The following is a 20,588-nucleotide window of genomic DNA, read 5'->3' as shown; positions in this document are numbered from 1 at the left end:
ATCAGATGGACCCCAAGCAATACATTGTTCTTCATAATACATTTAGTGTTATCTACTGCTTTCATTGAAAATGCTTTCGGTTTTAATATTGTTCTGTTCAGTAGAGAATTGAGGGCAGCAGCTGGAGCTGAACTCTTATTGCAATGTTTAAGAGTATCGCTTAAATTGGGTCTTCCCAATTTAGTGTTTAGCACTGATGCTCTTCTGGTTTTTTGTGTTAGGTGCTCTACTGCTGGACAGTTCCTCACATGACTGCATAAAGTGACAGCAATATGCAGCTCTTTTAGCTGAATTGTGCTGGGTTTCACGTCACTAATCCACAGATCCCACAGTGAAGCCCAGCAATGTCACCCTAATAGTGAGAGAAGATTTCGTACCAGATTCTGTTGTAAAGACTCATTACTAAGACAGAAAAAGACATTACAGTGAATTTACTAATACACAAGGAAGCAGGGCCACCAGCAATTATATAACCAAATTACATCATTTTACTATAAATAAACTGAATTTTAGACTGGAACTGCCTGTGCTTTTTGGTAGTGTTGGCTCTCCCACTCAGTAGTTCATAGACTATACACAGTGGAAATTAGATTTGCTGTTACAGAATCTTTAGATTTATAGTAGCAACAATCGGAAGTAATATCTGTGATCATTCATTTTCCATCTTTTAATTTTTTCTTTTTTTCTGTATGATGAGGATGTTGGTAACAAGATATTGGATCAGTTATTGATAAAGAATAAGAATCCATTAGAGAGCTTTTATCTTTATCACCAATCTCAGACACTGTGGAGAGACTGCTCCACAATTCAGAGTTGATTGCTTAATGAGGCATTTAGTGGTGCCATTTCTTGTACTAACCTAATATCAGACTGGCACACTAAGTATAGGAAGTAGTTGATTGATCAAAAGAATCTCAGTCATAGGCAGCGACTTTTGTTTTTGCTGGTGGGAGGGGAGGGGGGCAGGTAAGATGATGGACACTTGGAAAGTTTTACGCATTTCAGGTTACAGCCCTCTTCCTGAGGGGGCCAACGTACTTGCCACTCATGATCTCAATCATTTTATTTTTATTTGTTGGGGGAGACTAAACTGAATGATGCATTTTTAGTCATCTTGCTATAGTTATTAAAAGTCTTGGGATATTTTTTAATCAAGAGGAGGAAATTCCATCTTGGTCTTCCAAGAGGAAGACATTCAGTTACTTGCACCTTTCTTTTTTAGTGTCTGGTCTTCCAGATGTTCAGTCATTCATTTTTAGGATGCTTTGCTAATAGGGTGTGGTCCTGAAGGGTACTTTGCACCTCTTTCAAAATGCTGAGTGTATGCCAACTTCATTAATATGAAAGAAAGTGAAGGGCAATTAGCCTTTGTTGAATTGCTCCTTTGACTGTTAAAATCTATAGAAAATTTGCAGAAATATATCAATAATTATACAGTGCTGATCATTTAGAGAGAAACAGAAAAAAATCATTTATTGGTACACACTAGCACAGCGTGTCTCCCACAGGCTCCCACAAAAGCTTTTCTTTAAAGCTCTGAATGACTTTCTCATCAGGCTTCCACTGTCAAAAGACTCGTTCCCAATTTCTGTCGTGCTACAGATTACCTGTATTATGCTGATATATTTTAAATCCTTCATAAAGTATTTTTCTTGTTTATTAAATTGTTTTCATGAAACTTCTTTTTCCTCCCTGCAACTTAAGGCAAGTAACAAAATATAATATGGGCTTTGTAACTGTCCATTGGAATTCTCAGAATATTGAGAAAATTGAAGCAATTGTTTAAACCAGCTTAACTGTTTTGTGATAAGTATAATTTTTTTCAGTAAAATGAGAAGCAAGCAAACACAGAAAAAGCAGGAGCTTGGGAGGAGAGAAATGAGAGAGAGAATAGAGGCTGAGGGTTTATCTATATTACATACTTGGTGTGTCCTGGAAGGGTTACTCCCAAGCACACCTGTTCTTCCAGTCCTGCTTGCACAAACTTGAAAATGCAGTGATGGAGCCTCTTTGGAAGTGGATACTAGGGGCACCCAGGAGCAACTTCTCTGCCATGCTTCCAGGAAAGTGACAACCTTCCTCTAGGGGCACATCAAGGACACAATGAACCAGAGGCTGTAGAAACTGAAAAGAGGGGAGGGGAAAGCTTTTGAGGGTTTATTCATAACTGAATCTAATCTTTACCGTAACTTGCAGTGTTATGATGTGCAGCTCTCACTCAGTTGTTAGAGACAGTCTGAGTGTGGGTGTGCTGAGCGCTACCCACAGCATTTACCATGAGGTCTGATCAGGGCAGAATGACACTATGACATCCCTGAGAGGTTTCTGTTCCTAGTTCACTGCTTTTCCTTCCTTCTTTGCTGGGTTTCCCCAATATTAAAAAAAAAAAAATGTTTGTGGAGAGGATCGGAAAATCCAGTAATGTGAATTTACAACTGGGAGCAAAATGCATAGTGCCATGCATTTATGTAGAAGAAGAAAAGATCTGATAACTATCACAAGGTCATCATGATGAGGTTGAAAACCCTCATATGATCGCTATGTTTATTATGAAAGAACCATGTGAGTTTGTATCCAGCTGAAAGCTGGCCAGATTGGGCTAACTATTGATAGCAATCATCGCTGTCTGCGTTCAAAGTCAGGGCCTTAATAAGCCTCCAACAGTATCAACAAATGTAATACACAATTAAATCAGACATAGCATTTATATTTTCCAGATACTTTTATCTTGATGGCTGGCCTGTTTTTTTTTAAACAGTCCCATGATGCCTATAATATTAACTCTTAGGAACTCCAGTCACAGCTGTGGGGGAGAGAAGAGCTGATTGACAAAGTCTGCTGCTCTTACTTTCATTTATTATGGCTGTCTCGGTTAGTAGTTTGTGCTGTGGCTGCATAGGTAAATAAAAGACGGGGGGGGTTAGCTGTTTTTTTGCAGAATACACATTGACTCTCTGTCTTGTTTGTACCTGGAAATACTGTTCTTAGATTGTATTTATGGTGTGTGGGCTTCTTAAGGGCCTGATATGGGAATTGCTGCTTTCACACAACTACGTCCTTCATGCTAAATTCAGCCTTTTGCTTTTCTGACTGTACCTCTCTTTGGAGCCTTTTGATCTCATCTAATACCAATATCTGCATATAGTCTTTTACTCTTAACGCCATAGTTATTCTTTGTAATGTTCTTTGTAGTACTCAAACGGCCTTAGCCTCAATACTGAAGTTGTAAAGATGTTGTAGGGTTTGAGTGTACATAGAGACTTTCTCTTCTGAGGCTTGCAGATCTTTGAAATAATCCTCACCCTTTTCTGTTTATTAAAGGTATTATGATGGAAACAAGTTGAGGGATGTTTAATATTACAGTAGTATATCAGAACCTTAATCGAGGACCAGGAGTGGGATAGACTAGGAGGATGAGGTAACAATAAAATGAATTGAGCTTGGCAGAAATAGAAGTCCCAGTTTATTTTGTCTGCTTCTAAAATCCAGCTGTTGGCTGCATTTCACTTGTTTTCTCCCTTGAAACAATGAATGACTTCATTAAAGTTTAGAGATACTGATCCCCATTAATGATCGAATTCCATTACGTACTGTTATAGATCTTTTCTTCTTCTTGACACCTCTCAAAGTGTTGAGTATTGCATTCATACTTATATTCATCTTTTGCTAAGGGGGTTTAAGGATTTCTATATTTACCAAGGATTTACAGAGACTAACAATTCTGGCAAGGAAAACAAATCCCTATGGGTTTGGACTTATTATACATTTCTGAACTACAGAACAAATGTCTGCAGTGAACTTTGTTAAAAATGAACAGTGTCCCACCCTTCTCTTTCTATAGGGCACAATTTGCTTTGTACTTCAAAACCAATAGGAAGCAGAATCTCTTTGACAGGCTGCTGTTGTCTGGTCTTGGTAAATACCTTATCTGATTTTTAATTTTTATTTCAAGTGTCAACTGAGTTCCAGATTCAATTGAGCAAGGCTCAGTAACCATATCTACAAAACTCCATAAGCCATAAAACTTATGCCAGTACCCCCCTCCTAGACTCATAGGTCTTGGGGGTTCAGATACTCCCCATATCCAGGTGGGCATCTTACATGCAAGTCCCATGCCTGGAGTCTGGAGAGTTGAGATACCCTCACTCATGCTTCATCTTAGCCAAAAAGCTAAGGCCCAGGTTTGAGCCTGTTTACCCACACTGTGTGATTGGCCAGTTCCAGGAACTTACCACTTTAGGTGAAGAAACATATATTGTGCATCTCTGCCTCTCCAGGAAAGGAAGTGATAACTGCTCCTTTGAACTCTTCCCTCCATTACTGGAGACTCCCAGTGGCTTTAGAGCAACGCTCCTCCAATTTTAACCAGACTGGAGTGGGTGCATGATAGAAACTAATGTGCACAGAGGGAGGAGAGACAAATTAGAGAGAGCATTTTTAGTGTGTTCTTCTGTGCCCTATGGCAGAGCTATAGTAGCTGTGGTAACCAGTCACAAATGAAGTGTTTCGCAGGATTTGGACCACAGTGTAACTGAAGAGAGCATTGACCTATTGCATTGTTCATCAGGAAGTTTATGAACACTGTATGAAAGACCAAAGGCTGTGTGTAGCTTTGCCAAGAATGATGACTGACTGCAGTGAGAATCATAGCTACAGGCTCATGGCAGGGTTTACATATTTGGGTTTGTTTCTTTTATTGTTCTTGCTGAGCCAACAAGAGAGAATATGGAGTGAGCCAGGATCACGTCACAAGTTCTGCCTTAGAGGCTGTTTGGTGGGTGACTGATTTATAAAAGCTCTGTTTACATAAGTATACCACGTTGGACAAACTTGTATGTCACTGCTAGCCAGAACAGTGTGCAAAACGTGCTAAGAGTCTATTGTACCTTTTCCCCTGGAGGGCCGCACAGAGACCGAGGGCTGTAAAATTGTTAGCAAAACAAACCCAACATTTTCCATCGCCTCATGCTGATGTAAAGAGCTCAGCCCTCTCCCTTTGGATACATACTAGCCAGGAATGACTGTCTCATGTGGAGCTTGGATGTCTTTCCTTTGAAAAATAACTCTGGGACAGGATAAGTTGCATTTTGCATTGGAAAGTTCCTCTTAACAGATCAAAAGAAGCACAACTCTTAGCTGTACAGTACTTCATTATGAAGAGCAGCCGCAGCATAGCAAAGGGTTCTCACTGTGTCTCTTAAATGTGGAGAATAAGCTATGATAGAGAGAATGTTAGGAATATAGTAGGGAGAGGAAAAAATCTGAGCTAAGCATGTAGTTGCTAGGGTTTTGAGTGCCATTAATTGTCATTTACTTGTCTTTTGCTTCTTTTGCTCTTGGCTCTGCTGTTTGCTTAGGGTGTTCTCCAAAGACCATCAGAGTCAATGGGTATCTCCATTTGTGTCTGGAACTGGACCCAAGTCTAGTTTAGGAACTATCTGCTACCCAAGAACTGCCCAAGCAGAACAAATCTGTTCTTCCTTTCTTGCTTCCAAGTGCCAGTAAAGACCTCCTTTAGAAACCCCCACAAGGCTGACACTTGTCTGTGTTCTGATGAAGCAAGTCTTCCGTTTGCAAAGCTTTTGCTCGGCATCTCTGATTTAGTCAGTCCATAACGTGCAAATCTACCCTGTCTTTATTAAGCTGTGCGCACAAATGTTAAGGCAGAGAGAGAAGTTTTATAGAGTATGATCTCTGCTGATGTCTCTAACTCTCAAGGAAGTTGTTATAGTGTTCCTTGTGTTGATTTATGACTTGGCTGTAGAAATTTAAATGCTGTATGTTACTATGGTTGGGGAGGGGAACTCCTTTTGATTACATCATGGCACAGATGTGTAGTAAATCTCTACTTCCTGGTTGCAGAGGGTCTAACACTTACCAGGAAAATGGGTTGCTTTCTAGTTCTCCAGCTTTTCCATTCCCCATGAAGCCTTTTAATCAACACGTGCAAGTTATAATTAAACCTTATATATAGTAAAATGTACAGGAAAATATAGTAAAATTGTGCTGGAATTTAAATGTTTTTGTTTGAATATATTTCATAAGTATAATAGGCAGTATTGCTTAATCCTCTGAGATCATTAATCTGTATAACATATGTTCTATGGAGAGGTCTATGAATGAACATGCATTGAGGGTTTTACAGTTCTATTGAAAGTAAACTCTTGTCTTTGGAAACAGAATAATTAATTTACCATATTAGCTTTGAGTCAACCTGTTGTGCTTGGACAAACCAGTATGTTATTTGTGGTACAGCAGGAAATATGATTGCTCTAGAAAGGTGGATATATGGTAGCATAGCCTGGATTTAGTTAATCCCATTTGTAGATCCAGCCCTGAGAGATCTTATATTCTCAACATAAAACAAATATTAGCTTGAAGTCTTATTCTGCAGAGTACCCAGCTGCTGATGTTGTTTCTGCAGAGCCTTGCTGTCTGCTTGCTTTCTTTGCCAGTTTTCAACCACAGTAATTCCCAGTAAATTGGAAAATGAATCTCTTATTGTGCCAAAATTGTACCTTTTGATTTGCTTATCTCCCCTCCTTGTCTAGCCCCTCAGTTTAGTTTATCATGGAAGAGTAACACTACCTTTCTAAACAGACTTTTAAAATTCAGATTTTAGCTATTTTTAATTTATTTAAAATATATGCAGTGTGTGACGGGGGCAAGCTCGGGGCTGGGTCTTGTGCCGGCCTGCCCACCTGTCTCTATGGGGGCAGTCCACCCTGTCTTGGCTGCCACCACTTTGCTGTTCCCTTTTCTGGTGGTATAATGCAGAAGGTTGCCCATTACATGCCCCAATGCCAGGGGACACTATCTGGAGCTCTGAACCTTCCCTACACTGTGGCCCATGACTCATAGATGGCATCCAGCTGATACTCTTCAATCCTAACTCGGCCTCATGACATTGGAGGACGTACCAGGGTTACTCCAACCCATACACACAGCCTCCCCATGCCTGAAAACTTACTGGGGTCAGGACTTGCCCCCAAGTCCTTGGCTGAGCCCCACTCAGCCTAGCACCTGGCCTCCCCCTGGAGGCCTCCTACTCGGCCTAGTGCCCGGCCCAGTCGGGGTTCACACCGGGCCTCAGCATCCATCACTGGGATCAGCGTGCCAGATGACCCTACCTCCAATCAACTGCCACTTGTGCCCCTCTTGCTTGGGCCATTACCATTCTTGCCCCTCTCCAGGCAACTACCACTCTCACCTCTCTGGGCAATGTCCCTCTCTGGGGCCTCACATAGGGACCCCTCTCTGGGGCCACTCAACTGTCCCCACACTGGGGCTTCTGGGGTCTTCTTCCTCTGTGGAGGCTCAGGTGACTACAGCCATGCCTGGCCTCTCGCCTTTGCTGGGGTCTTACACCCCCTAGGGCTCAGATGGCCATAGCCAAGCCTGACCCTTATACCTACCTAGTAGGGGCTAGGAGTTATTGAGGTGCTATGACCCACCTTTCAGCAGAGAGGTGAATGGTCCTGGCATTTGAGTGGGGCTGCTGCACCACTGGTGGTCCCACCAGGCCTCCCTTCCCTGGCAGGATGCAGTTTTAGGTCATGCCTAGGACCTGGAGCCTCCAAGCCTTCCCCATAGCTCTTGCCCTTACCTCCAGGATGTTGTGAGCCTCATCTCAGCCAGGTGATGTTGCTCCCTCAGCTACAAGCACCACACTGCTGCCTCTGCCTGGCTGGCCTTGGTTTTACGATGGCCACTGTAATCAAGCACCTGGCTGCAGCTCTTAAAGTGAAAAGCACCCAAAGGTGTACTGCCACACAATGTTACATATAAACCCTACACCAGACATGGAATATATAATACTTGTCCATGTGATAAATGGAAGAGATGCACCAAATTGCTCGGGTATATCCTACTACCATATTACCAGCCCACTAATGTACCTTGCTTAAAAAGATACTAGCATACCATGGTCTTCAAAAATAGGATATTATCCTTATCCTTAGCCAGTCAGGCTTAGCAGATTCAATCAAGGCTAGTGACCACTTTTCCAGAGATAAAAATAACACAATTTTGTTATCTCTTGGTTCTGAGGGGCCAAAATTCGAACCTTTATCCCAAAAGTGTACATTACATTTCCCAAAAACACTTCCACATCGCCTAACAAGGAAGAGATTTGTAAGATTTAACATGTTTGTTACGAAATGTACAAGGGGATGATAAAGTCAAAGAAGGTGTTTTACGTTTATTAATTTTTATTTTTATTTTGGGACTCAAGAAAATTAAGTGGTTTTCAGGCAGAAGGATAGATGAAATACATCTAATACAATTTTAGAAAATCATCAAACTATTTTTGGCCACATGACATTAAACTAAACCCAGACTGTGTACTGGGCTCTAAAGTTTTATAAGTTTTATAAACACTTCTTTGGAATAGACTTAGACTCTGGGATAATGGCCCCATCCCCAAGTGGTAAAGTTTTGTTTGTTATAAGAGCTGTACAATACAGAACTGGTGTGTGTGTATGTGGGGGAGGGTGGAGGGCGCAGGGGGTCATGTGTACTCCTTTAGTCTTGCTGCAGGTTTTCTCCTTACAGTTTGTTTGACTATGAAGAGGTAGTATCAGTCAGTGTGGTGATTATGCGCGCACACACACACACACACACACACACACACACACGTTTGCTTATCGTGACTAAACTGGGGAGTACCTAAAAGTGACACCGTTTCTTTTGGTTGCTCTTTGGAAGGAATAAGCAAAGCACTTTATCAGGAAACATTAGAGGCAACTTCCAACTCCTGTTTACCCTAAAGGAAAATAATTAGTTTGTGAAGGATGTGGCCGCTGGGTGAATTCCAAAATTATAACCTCTTGATAAGTCAGCAGACCCTGAGGTCTCCTGGGAGAACTGTGCAGAGATTGTACTCCATTTGTTTTGGATGGTTGATGAGTAATTCTAAGCTATTGCTTTAGTTCAGATTTTATGTACCCAATAATGTGTTTGAAGATGCATTTGTAATTCATTTTAACTGTGGAATAGATGACCTGATATGATAAAAAGTGCTGTCCACACAAGTTGAATTATCACTGTTGAAATTAAAGCAGAATTTTTTAGGCTTAGAAATATTTGGTGTCTCCCTTCCTCACACCACACACATCATCCCTCATTTTGGAAAGCAATAGCAACATTGCAACTAGTAATTAACACATTGTTCCACTTCTATGTCACCCCCATATATTTTAGTTCAAAATTAAGAAAAATTGCTTTTTAGCTGAATAAAACTTCATAACTACAAATAAGAGGTGAAACTGGTATTGCCTTTACAACATCCCAGAGAAGAATCAACCAAGGAAAAGACCCAAGCAGTTTAATACACCAAAAATACTAAGTTAACCTGCACTGAAAAATGTATGACTTGATATGTTTTTGGCATGTTCAAAAATACTTCAAGGGCAAAAGTTAAGACTGTTAGGAATCCAATTATCAGATGACCTACCTATATTAAAAATCACATTATCTGGCATAAATGTCTGTGGTGCTCTAAAAACAAGCACCTGTTCTACAAGCACTCCTGTCATCCATTTGCTTTACAGAATGTTTAGTACTCTGCATCTGAACCCTAATAAATTGTGCTACATAAGATTGAACCTTTGTGTCCACTGAACACCCACAGAAGACACTGAGGCTCTGTGCTGGCTCAGAGCTCTACCCATTGGAAAGGTTGTAGAATTGGTACCATAATGTATTGTAAGTTCAAACCTACAAGTGCTTTTATTTTAATGCGGATGGGAGAAAAAGGGGGCAAATCATGGGGAATATAGGCTGAATGGGGAGATTATTGGTGAGTTGGGAAGGATTCCTGGATGAAATAGATTTTCTGAAGTTTGAAGAGGTTGTTTTAGGTTCTAGAAAAGGGGAGCATATTTAATCACAGTGGGTTCATTGACGTGAGACGTTTACTGTGGTGTTGATTCATTAGCTCTGCAGTAAACATCTCACATCTACATGTGTAGTGCTGTTATGCAGGAGTAAGCTAATTAACTCCGTATTTACAAGTACTATCCTGCTGCAGAGTTGTTTTGCTCTGCAGCAGCGCCCATGTAGACAAGGAGTGACTGGCTGGGGCAGGAGGGTGCTTCAGTGTGGGGCTGCCAGCTAGCCCTGCACTGGAGCATCCTTGTGCTCCAGCTAGATCCCCCGCAGCACACTGAATGGTGTCGGAGTAGCCCTGGGCTGACAAGTCTGACTCCCCTGGGCCCCCTGCCAGCTCAGGTTGCTCCAACCTGGCTCAGTGTGCTGCGGTCTCAGAAACATGTGTAAACATGGTGCCTGGGAAGCAAAAAACTCTGGCCTGATAAGTGCCAGAATTTATTGCTTTGACTTAATTGCACATGTAGACGTGCCCAGTGATAACTATGGTTAAAACTGGAAAGCTAGACAAAGGAAATGGTAGAACAAAAAGACTGGGGACAGGAAGAGAGCTAACTGGGAAACTTTGAGGATAAAAGAGCTTTAACTTGAGATGGTAAGAGGACAGAAGTCTCTGAAGATATCTGAAGAAAAGCTAATGTGGTTTGAGTAGATAGTTTAAAAAAGGAAGGGGTAGTTTAACTTTACACATGGGATAATTTTATATAGAAGTCTACATTTTAAGTTGTTTCTCTAAACACAGAATTGAGTTCGAGGTTTTAATGCTGTTGTGAATAATAGATCAAACCACTGGGCAAGAATTAAGTTTTTATATGTAAACCTGTGTTCTTGTAGGCTATTAAGTAAGATTTTGTACTTGGCTTTCAGAAACCTTATTTTTATCCAAGTCTGTCCAGTCATTGGTGTCTGCTTCTCCTGTAGTGTGTGAGGCATTTTTTCATTCTTTTTTTCTCTAGCATTATAATCTTATTAAAAAAAACCCTCATTCTTTATACTGCCAAGCATTGAGAGTTATTGCCATATGCAAACCCAGATAGTAAGACAAGGTATTGTACATACAGAGGTTAAACAGGAGAGGACTGATGGAATATTTTGCCTGACTGTTTGGAAATGGGATCCAAAAAAGCAAGAGAATGGTTTCATATTACTTCATAGGTTAACTCTAGTCTAGTTTCATTGTTTCCTGTGGGACCAGCCTATCTTTTTGACTGAATGTCTTTTGCTTCAGTTTGCTTCTTGAAATCTATAGGAGGTTTTGTTATAAAGCAGTCCTTACTAGGGAGAAATATGGCTGTACTTTTTCAGCACTTCATATGCATAAAATGACCTTTTATTCTATGTCTGTGAACACTATGCTTCCATTTCCCAAAAACCATATTTTCTTATATGCACCATGCCCTGGAATAAAATATACACCTTGTTTTTAAAGGCACAATAAAAAAAAAAGACCTTTCCTTGTAGTAACTGAATAACAGTGACTAGGGAGCTGACTGAGCCTGCTAAGTGTCATACTACATGTGGATTGCTGCAGATTTTACTTTTGGTTTCATATTTTTTCACACGTAATGACCACCCCAATTAGCAGCAGGTGGTTTTAGGGGGAAAAAGTGTATATTGTATGTGTGAAAACAGTTTTTAATTATAGACCCCATTAAATACTTTGTTGTTGTTGCTATTTTGATTTTAAAAGATTCTGTCTTCAAGGCATGAGCTGAACACACAAGTTTTTTATAATGCACATTTAAATAAAAAATGTATAGTAAAATTTGGAACATTCATCATTTCTCCTGAAATCATGAAATAGCCTTGCAATGTTAAATTTAATTTTATTAATAAAAGGTATCATGTTGGAACCAAGAGTTCAAGTTTTTTTGTATGTCTTCTTGGGAGCTGGGTTGCTTTCTTTGACATATGGGAGACTCATCTAATACTCAGTCCTGAGGCCAAATTTAGAATTATGTATTAAGCCTAAGGGAACCTAGGAGGAGTCTACATTGAAGTAATTCATACTTTCTTTCTTCAGCATGTTTGTTGCATCATTTTTGATTCTTGCAAACTTAGAAAAATGCATTTGCTTAGAGTTATTCCTGACTTTGAATAGGTTAGACCACCTGTGCTTATCCTACATTTTTCTGATTTTGGTAAAATAAATCTAAGAGAGTCAAAGTTGATGCAAGTCTTGTACTACAGGGGCCAGAAGAGAGGAGTTTAACAAGACAAGGGGCTAACCAAATAATGTATGAAAGCTTCAAAGCAGACCACTTCTTACTTCAGTTTACACCTTTGATCTGTTTTTCTGGCCCCATTCACATTCATATTATGGCAGCCTTGTCTTTCAGTTACCCATTAATTAAATAGATAGCCATGGTGTTAGAGCTAAAGGGATTTTAAGTGTTTGGGAAGTAAGCAGCTGATCAAACTCCCATTAAATTCCAAAAAATGTGAGGGAGTCTAGGCTCTACCGTTTTGCTTATGGACTTTGTCTTTTTCTCTGAACTGGGAGAAGTGGAAGAAGCTATGATGGGAATGCCTTCAGCTTGTGGGTGAGGATAAAGAGGAGGGCTTCACATTGGTCAACAACTCCTCCAATACTGTGTTAACAGTGCCTAAAAGAGTCCATTTCCCAGGTCCTTTCAGCTAGACTTGGATAGTGGCTGGAGTCCCAAAGTATGGCTTGGGACAATTTTAGAGATCAACAAATCTCCAAAAGGTTTGGAGAAAATGACAAGTAAAAAGGTTAAAGAAAATAATTAAGTATTTTAAGTAGAAGCCTCTCTCTGGCTTTCCAGTAGTAAAGAATTGTTACGAAACTGCTCTGAATGGCAGAGATGCTCAGCGTTGTGGAAAGCAGAACTTGCTCTTCATGCACTTGAAGTACTTGAAAGCATGACTGTTAATATTTATATGCTGAGTTCTACTCTGTCATGTATTACTTTAACTGCAGGTGGCCCTTGGAATATTGATACTTCATTGAGACCATCTCATATAAATATATGGGGCAAGCTTTGAGGAGCTTTTAACATTTAGGCAGCACTGACGCTGCTGATAGCAGCCAGCAGAAAATTCTCGTCCAGCTGTTCTCTGCAAATGCAGCAGCAGCAGCAGAAGCATTTGACTAAAACAGAAAACGTTACAACTTTCCATTTCAAATTTATAGCCTTCATATGCAAAATCTCTGAGACCTGAATTAAGAATAGAGAAGGTCATTGGGCAGTTTTTTGAATTATTTTAGGAAACAATTTAATGGACTGATAAAAAACCAAATCACAACAAATTAGGATCTTTACAAGGCCTGTGTCACATGTAAAATGTCCCCATGGAAGTGGGGAGATAAGTGCCATTCATGAAAGGATTTTTGGTGAGTTCAGACATTCTTGGTAAGTAAGAAAATTAACTGGTAGGGCTTGCAGGCCTCTTTGTGATGTCTGCCAAGTGCTATTCCCTGCTATCAGTTGCAGGACTCTGCATCCTTTGGAAGAAGTCTCCCTGTTATCCTCCTGTTCGAAGTCCCTTCTTTCAGCAACCTGCAGCAGTCACAAACCAGCTTTGGAATATTGGTTTCTGGGATGTAGCCTGTTACAATGTATTATGTGTTAGAAGACATGGGCAAAGGTTACATTCAATTTCAATGGGACGGGGTTTCACCTTGAGAATGAAATGAACCCTGCCTCACTACAAAAAGGGAAAGTAGTGGAATTTTATTGAATCTAACAGATAAATAGTTCTTGTTTGATGGATATGTGAAGGGTTCAATTGGTTTTGACAAGACTCACACCCCTAATTCTCTCTGCTATCTATCTGGTGATAGTTAACAATTTTTGTTTCTCTGATGCATGCTTACTCAACTATGACAAAATTAACACAGCATATTCTGCTGAAATGGTGCCAATACTTAAAAAAGCAGGCTGCTTTAACACTGCAACCATCACAAGCAATAAATATTATCTAACGGGCTGTTTTTTATTTGTTTCTTTCAAGCACCTGGAGGAACGCCAACATTTATTTTAAACTTTATGCAACCAATTTAAATATTTGTTATGGCTCATATTACTTTCCCTATTATTTTGAGGACACTCTTCATTTATCCTACATTGTTTCTAATGTTTTTATTCACTGTTGGTTCTCTTTCTTTTTGTGGCAAAATGGTATGGCGCATGGCATCATTTGAAGGCTAGTAAATTCCCAGCAAGAATTGACACATGCTTCAGTGAATGTAGAGATAACACATACATAACAAAAGGGAGCATTTTGAGCTAGCTATCTAATGATCCAACTTTTTTTTTGACTATGTAATTGGGCCATGTTTTATTTTTAATACTAGCACAGACTGTCACAAGCCTCTGGGATCCTGTATTTGAGCATGCCTTCGTAAAGGAAAAGCTGTTAGGCAGAAATGGCACAGTACTTGCCTGTGTGTTATTACTGTCAGCTTCTCACACTTGTGGGGTGTGCCCCCATGTGCAAGGGCATGCATTTGCTGTGGCACAAATAGCAGTGGCACATATTTGTGCTGCTGTTTTGTGCCCCAGGGCATGCCTCTGCACCAAATTGTCCTGGGTTCGGGTAGGGGGTGCTGGCCCCAGCAGCCCTATGTTCCTGGGGGTCTCCTGGGGCAGCAGCAGCACTGATCTGGCTGCATGGAGCCTGGCCAGCAGCCAGAGCATGGCTCAGGATGGGCAGGCTCGGTTTCTGGCAGTTCATGCTGCTGCCGTGTGTGCTATACTGCTTTTTTTGTGGATTTTTTGACACCCGGATCTCCCAGTGTCAAATTTTGGTGCTGCACTGCAAATTTACAGTCCGGCAAATGGTTGCACATGCGCTGCATGTGGTTTGTAGTATCTCAGACAGGTTTGAGAAAACAGCTTCCCCATTTGAAAGACACTCCAATTTTGGGGAGCTGGCTTTGGGGGAAAAGGTATGTGTTGTATGTGAAAAAATATGGTAGGGGAGTATGCAGACATATTTGCCTTTTATTGTGGTAGCTCTTCCACCTCAGCATGTGTGTCACTGTATCTACTAGTAGTATCTTGTCAGAATCATAGACTGGAGAAAGGCAATCTTCTGTTGCTGGCATTGCTGTACCCAATCATGGTGTTAGACTTGGATGTCTGACCTGTTATGTCTAAGCACAGCAACTTGGTGAAGAACACTAATAGGTCTGGTAGCCTAAGCATATCCAGAGAGATACCTTGTAATTACCAAGGAAGAACCTGCAGCTGCATTAAAGTACAAGATTATATTTCTTGATCTAATCTAATTCAGGGGTCGGCAACTTTTTCTGACTGTGAGCTGGAACAACCAATGCCACATTGGAGGTAGGCAAACCGATGCATACTAAGACCTGGCCTCTTCTCATCCCTGACACTTCCTCTGCCCCTTCCCCCCCACCCCAACCGGTGAATACTGCTAGAACCCTATGTCTGAGGACTGGGTCTGGACCACAGGCCATAGGTTGCTGACCTCTGATCTAATCTAATAATGACACAAAGAAGCCGTCTAAGACTCTCAAGAGAATGCAAAACGAAGGACTTTAGAACTTTCTGCTTTTTGTTTGCCTGTAAACAAAGTGTAAATAATCTTTCTTGGATTACTTGTGCAATTCCTTCTACTACCAGCTGGAATCAGGGCAGGGAGTCAAATAGAAAAATAAGTAAAAAGTTGTTTAAAACATCTTTGAAAATCACAACAGGGTCAGTCTAAGTTTTGAGTACAGCTTGGCCTGTCTTCCTTTTTAGGATTTAGCTGTTCCCCTCCTGTTTTTCTTATCCAAACAGTGCAGAATTCTGCTGGGCTCCTGGACCATGAAAAGATACTGCTTCACGGTACTAATTTCGTGGTAAAAAGAAATAGAGTATCAATGTAAGAGTAAAATAAGTTAGATGATTAGGTGATAAATGTTTTAAATACATTGTAGAGCTGATATTATCTCTTAAATGAATATAAAAGATTATAGTTTCCTCCTCCCCCCCCCTTTTTTTTTTATTTCTAGATCAGTAAGGGCAAACTCTTTTTGGCAAGTATGCCACAAATTAGCTCCACACTTTCCCCAAGTACCATTCCAAGCTTCTTCCCCTGCCACTGTCAGCCTTGTTAGGTATGGGGCTTGCAGCAGGGGCAGCATCAGGAATGGTGCTGCTGCAAGCCCTACAGCTAGTGAGTGTGCACCACTGTGGGTCCCTCTAAACTTGCAGGTAAAGGCGCAATGGGATCTAATGTGCAGTCTCACAGTTGCGCCTCCTGCCATACATGTGTCTCCTGTTTCCTCAGGCATCTGAAGGCTGCACTTTCGCTTTTAGGGTGATGTTGGATTTCATAGATTTCATGATTTCATAGACATTAGGGCTGGAAGGGACCTCGGGAGATCATCGAGTCCAGCCCCCTGCCCAAAGGGCAGGAAGTCAGCTGGGGTCATAGGATCCCAGCAAGATAAGCATCCAATTTACTCTTGAAGGTGTTCAATGTAGGTGCTTGAACCACCTCCACTGGCAGACTGTTCCAGACCTTGGGGGCTCGGACAGTAAAGAAATTCTTCCTTATGTCCAGCCTGAAATGGTCTTGCAGGAGTTTGTGACCGTTCGACCTCATCATCCCTTGGGGCACTCTGGTGAACAAACATTCCCCCAGATCCTGGTGGTCACCCTTGATAAATTTATAGGTGGCCGTCAGATCACCCCTGAGCCTATGCTTTTCCAGGCTAAAGAGTCCCATGGCTCTCAGCCTGTCATCGTAAGATTTGTTTTCCTGACCTCTGATCATGTGCGTGGCTCTCCTCTGGACTCTCTCAAGCTTCTCCACATCCTTTTTGAATTGTGGAGCCCAAAACTGGACGCAGTACTCCAGCTGCAGCCTCACCAAGGCCGAGTACGAGGGGAGAATGACGTCCTGGGATTTGCTCGAGAAGCATCTATGGATGCAAGCCAGCCTTTTGGTCGCTTTACTAGCCGCAGCATCGCATTGCAGGCTCCTGTTCATCTTGTGGTCAATGATGACCCCCAAGTCTTTTTCTTCTGTAGTGCTATCCAACGTAGCACTGCTGAGCCTATAAGGGTGCTGCAGGTTTTTCCTCCCAAGGTGGAGAACCTTGCATTTTTCGGTGTTAAACACCATGAGGTTCTCATCTGCCCATTTGCTGAGCTTGTCCAGGTCAGCCTGGATCACCTGCCTGTCCTCTGGCATGGATGCTTTGCCCCAAAGTTTGGTGTCATCAGCGAACTTGGCCAGTCCACTCCTGACTCCAATGTCCACATCGTTAATGAAGATATTGAACAGTATGGGTCCCAGGACAGAGCCTTGAGGGACCCCACTGGTCACAGGGCACCACAATAAGTGACTGCCATCAATCACAACCCTCTGGGTCCGACCACGGAGCCAATTTCCCAGCCAGTGGATCGTGGTGGAGCCAAGGCCACAACTGGCCAGTTTGGCCAAGAGGTGATCATGGGATACCAGATCGAAAGCTTGATCACTAGGTCACCGATTAGGTCGTCCCCCGTAGCCAGTACCAGGTTGAGCAGCGCTTTGCCTCTCGTTGGCCCATAGACTTCTTGAGTCAGGTAGAGGTCATCCACGCACGAGAGAAAGCTTTGCGACCGCTTGGATTTTGCTGAGTGATCTTCCCAGGAGATGTTTGGGTAATTGAAGTCACCCATGACAACCAAGGTCCTGGAGCAAGTGGCCTCAGTCAGTTCCCGGGCGAACTCCTGGTCAAGCTCGGGACTTTGAGTGGGAGGTCTGTAGTAGACTCCCACCGTTGTGTCCCCTGTGCCGTATTCCCCACGAATTTTTACCCAGAGGGTCTCTAGCTGTCCATGCCGGTTGCCATTTCTTTGTTGATGTCAGCCTTTTGCGAGGGATGGCTTCCAAAGTACGGGAAATGTTTAACATTCTTCAGAGTCTCACCATAAATCTGAATTATTGGAGCTTGGGACTGCTCAGTAAGAGCTTGTTGATGGAGGACCTTAGTCTTCTGAATGTTAAATATCAGTCCTGTTTTCCTGTATTCCTCAATGAAGACATCAGTGATTGCCTGAAGGTCTGCTTTTGTGTGAGCCACACCACACCATTATCAGCATACTGGAGCTCAATAATTGAAGTCAAAGCACAAATGGTCTTGGTTTTGGCTTGGAGTCATATGAGATTAAACAGTTAACTGTCCATTTAACTGTCCATTTGGTAGTTTAGCTCCACTCTGACTGGAAACTTGTTGTTAGTCAGATGTAACATCACAGTAAGGAATATCGAGAAGAGTGTTGTAGCAATGATGCAGCCTTGCTTAACTCCTATCTTATCCTCCAAGAGATTTGTGGTAGATTGATTACTGAGAACCACTGCTTACATACCATCATGGAGTAGGTGATGAATTTCGGTGGGTATCCATACTTCAGAAGGATCCTCCACAGCACTTCTCGGTTGGTAGAATCAAAGACTTTCATGAGATCAAAGAAGGTAATATAAAGAGGTTTGCTGTTCCTGGTACTTTTGCTGTATCTGGCAAGCTGTGAAGATAATGTCAATTGTGCCTCTTGATGCTCTAAAACCACACTGAAATTCTGAAAGGAGCTATTCAGTAAGTTGAAGGAGATACTTCAGGAGGGTTTTTGCACTGATCTTTCCTGTGGTGGGCAGCAAGACGATTCCTTCATAATTTCTAGAGTCGGACCTGTTTCCCTTTCATAGATTTCATAGACATTAGGGCTGGAAGGGGACCTTGTGAGATCATCCGGTCCAGCACCCTGGCCAAAGGGCAAGAAAGTCAGCTGGGGTCAGATGGTTTCCCAGTTCCTGATGTACACCCCTTATATACTTGTAGGCTGACACCAAGTCCCCCCTGAGCCTTCTGTTCTACAGGCTGAAGAGTCCCATGTCTCTCAGCCTCTCCTTATAAGGTCTGCTCTCTTGACTGCTAATTGTATGTGTGGCTCTCCTCACTTCTTGTAGATTCTCATGATCGTGGTGTCCCTGTGGTCATCTGGGATTTCCTTATCATTCCAGATCCTTAAGATGGGGGCATCAGGCTGTGATTTGAGTTCACTTCCACCCTGCTTGAAGATTTCAATGGCGGTTCCATCAGTTTTAGGTGCCTTGTCATTCTTCATCTGCTTGATGGCTTTCCTTACCTCATCAAGGGTTAGAGGGATTCCAAGATCATCTCTGACTGGGTGCTGTGGGATGGAGTTGAGAGCACTCTCATCATCAGAGTCTAGATTGAGAAGGTCCTCAAAATGGTCCTTTCAATGGGCATTGATGTTTCCCCTTTCCTTAATCAGGTTTCCTCCATCCTTGGGCCTCAAGGGGGTTGGTCCCTGAGTGCTCACACCATAGATGGCTTTGGTGGCACTGAAAAAAAACACATACATTGTTATGTTAGTGAGATGTTGAATCTACTTCACTTTGTCTTCTTACCATCTGTTCTTCATTGTACAGGTCCTCCTTTGGACCACGGCTTGGCTTGTTGGTAAGCCGCCACCACCACCAGGTTGATGGTTTGGAGTTGATGGTATTCTGCCAAGTTACAGTTGGTCAGCTCTTGGATCTCCTGGTCATTCTCATCAAACTAGTCCTGATATTTCCTGGTAGAGAATCCGAATGTCTCTGGTGACAGTGGACTTACCAGAGTCCACCTAGCATAACTAGGGTGATGCAGACATTTTTGTGATCACGGGCATGAACAATGGCATAGTCAATCAATTGTCAGTGCTTAGATCATGAGTGTTGTCATGGTATCTTGTGCCTGTTTTTCTGGTGGAACAGGATGTTGGTGATGGTAAATTCATATTCTGCGCATTTCGTCAAGAGGAGGATGCTGTTAGAGTTGAACTTTCCCACTTCTTCCTTGCAAAATCTTTCTGGTTTTGTTCCAGAGTTTGGAGTCCCTTAGGAGACTGGCATTGAAATTGCTGAACAGAGCAAGTCTGTCTCCCTCCTGCACATCAGAAAGGACTTGGTAAAAATGTGCATAGAATTCCTCCTTGTTTTGATCAGTGGCATCAAGAATGCAGGCATACACACTGATGATAGTGGTGTATTGGCTCCCCAATTTAAAACTGAGCATCATGAGGTGCTCGTTAATTCTGATAGGAGCTCATTGAGTTGGTTTATGAGTTCATTCGTAGTGGCATGGTCTACAGGAAGTTGGTGTTTTCCTTCCTATTTACCTTTCCAAATGAGGATATAATCACCTCCTTGTTTTTTGAACTGCCCATCTCCCACTTGCCAGATCTTGCTCCATGCAGCAACATCAATATTGTGTCATGACTGGGAGCTTCCAGATGATCCTGCTCCCTTCATCACTAGTTGGTCACTAAAGATCTTGAAAAATGTGCTGGAAAAACCATTTTAATGGAAGATGCCTGTGTGTGAATGTTTTTTTTTTATCATGGAGAAGCTGCTGTGCATCAGCTTCTACATGGCTCTTGATAGAATGGAACCTCAATCCAATGGCAAGGAGACCAGGACAGCTAGAGATCTCATTAAGCTACGGCCTTTGTCTGACTTCGCAGCCATTGAGATTCTAACCTTTTCTTCTGCCTGTTCTGCCACTGAAAACTTGTAGACCCATGGCTGGGGGCTGGACAGCTAGCTCTATACACTATTCACAGCACTGTCAAAGGATATATGTGGTTTTCAGGAGGGAAAGTCTTGCCATCTGCTGTCCTCATCACATTCTGGTGGTACTGCCACTGTTTGGTCTGCAACTGTTT

The 20,588-nt window shown here is 42.1% G+C and overlaps 1 protein-coding gene across 1 annotated transcript in view; it reads left to right on the top strand.

The window, feature by feature from the left end:
* ITGA9 (integrin subunit alpha 9) overlaps positions 1-20,588 on the top strand; it is a 354,975-nt gene that overhangs the window by 85,610 nt on the left and 248,777 nt on the right. The gene's annotated exons all lie outside the window — the stretch shown is intronic.

The sequence above is a fragment of the Crocodylus siamensis genome, chromosome 5 (genome assembly GCF_052110815.1).
Source record: "Crocodylus siamensis isolate JL-2025a chromosome 5, ASM5211081v1, whole genome shotgun sequence".
Lineage (NCBI taxonomy): Eukaryota > Metazoa > Chordata > Crocodylia > Crocodylidae > Crocodylus > Crocodylus siamensis.
Note: the sequence above shows the minus strand (reverse complement) of the source record. Positions and strands in the feature narration are given on the sequence as shown.